The sequence below is a fragment of the Callorhinus ursinus genome, unplaced genomic scaffold (genome assembly GCF_003265705.2).
Source record: "Callorhinus ursinus isolate GAN/ISIS: 27379988/994484 unplaced genomic scaffold, GSC_fseal_2.0 scaffold580, whole genome shotgun sequence".
In the NCBI taxonomy this organism is placed as follows: domain Eukaryota; kingdom Metazoa; phylum Chordata; class Mammalia; order Carnivora; family Otariidae; genus Callorhinus; species Callorhinus ursinus.
In genome coordinates this window covers 18,460-20,001 of record NW_027397635.1, presented here as the reverse complement: position 1 = coordinate 20,001, position 1,542 = coordinate 18,460, and the positions used below count along the sequence as shown (strand labels likewise).

At 47.3% G+C, this 1,542-nt stretch overlaps 1 pseudogene; it reads left to right on the top strand.

Annotated features, from left to right (window-relative positions):
- Positions 1 to 448: 448 nt before the first annotated feature.
- Positions 449 to 890, top strand: LOC112816998 (ribonuclease P protein subunit p20-like; annotated as a pseudogene).
- The last annotated feature ends 652 nt before the right edge of the window (positions 891 to 1,542 follow it).

Genomic DNA, 1,542 nt, shown 5'->3' with positions numbered 1-1,542 from the left:
TTTTGAGGCTCAGCCATTCATTTGGGTCAGAACTTCATTGCTTTTTAAGGCTGAATAATATTCCATGGTAGGTATATACAAGTTTGTTTATCTATTCATCCATTGATGGATATTTGGGTTTTTTCCACCTTTGGGCTGAACTGTTTTCCACAGAAGTTGCCTCATTTTACATTCCTATCACAATGTGCAAGAGTTACTATTTCTCCATGTCCTTGCCAATGCTGGTTATTTTCCATTAAAAAAATTATTATCTTTCAGGATCCCCGAGCCATAAGGGCGGCCGCAGTCTCGCGATCCTCCCGGGCACGGCTTTTCTTCTCTTCCTCGGTCCTGCGTGTCTGGCGCCGCGCGCTCAGTCCGAGCGGGTGGACACAGCGCTTGAGTGGCTTGGCCCGGAACGGGCCGCATGCTTGGGAAGGGGACTGTGGACTGGAGAGTGGCACAAAGCATGGCGGAACCCCGAGAGCCCCGCGGGGCCGTCGAGGCTGAGCTGGACACGGGGGAGTGTACCCTTCGGAAGCGGCTCCCCAACCGCCTGCCCCGGAGGCCCAGTGAGGTTTATGTCAACATGAAGACTGACTTTAAGGCCCAGTTGGCCCACTGCCAAAAGCTTCTGGATGGAGGTGTTCGGGGTCAGAATTCATGCAGTAAGATCTACATTCATGGCTTGGGCCTGGCCATCAACCATGCCATCAGCATTGCCCTACAGCTTCAGGCAGGCAGATTCAGGTCCTTGCAGGTGGCTGCCAATACCTCCACCGTGGAGCTTGTCGATCATCGTGGAGCTTGTCATTGAGCTGGAACCAGAGACTGATACACGAGAGCCGCTGACCCGCATCCTCAACAACTCGGCCATCCACATCCGGGTCATCAGGGTTTCACCCAAGTAATGGAAATGAGGATGGCCACCTTATCCACCCACCCCCACATAAGTAGGCTCAGCTGTGGCTCTTCTTGTACTGAGTACAGTCATGGACCTTCTACCAGAGCCACGTAAGAAAAGTCTGTCCCCTTACAGCCCAGAGGACTCTGAACTGCGAGGGAGAGTATTGTCTCTTGTTGGGCCTAAGCAATGGGTCTTCCTGAGTCTTTGTGGTCTGTAACCATTGCCCTAGACAATAAAAACTACCAAGTTGTGTTAGTATGCAGCCATCCCCCCCCCAAAATTTATCATTATAGCCATCCTAGTGAGTGTGAAACAAGTGTGTGGTTTTGAGTTTCCTTAAGGCCCAAAGATGATGAATGTCTTCATGTGCTTGTTGGCCACTTTGTATATCTTCTTGGCTAAAATGTCTATTCCGATTTTTTGCCCACTTTTTATATGGTTGTCTTTTGTAGTAGAGTTCTAAGAGTTCTTTATGTATTTTGGATATTATCCCCTTATAAAATATGTGGATTAGTACTTTCTCCCATTCCTTAAATAGTATTTTCAAATTTTTTTATAATTGTTTTATTGTTATGTTAATCACCATATATTACATCATTAGTTTTTGGTGCAGTGTTCCATGATTCATTGTTTGTTCATAACACCCAGTGCTCCAT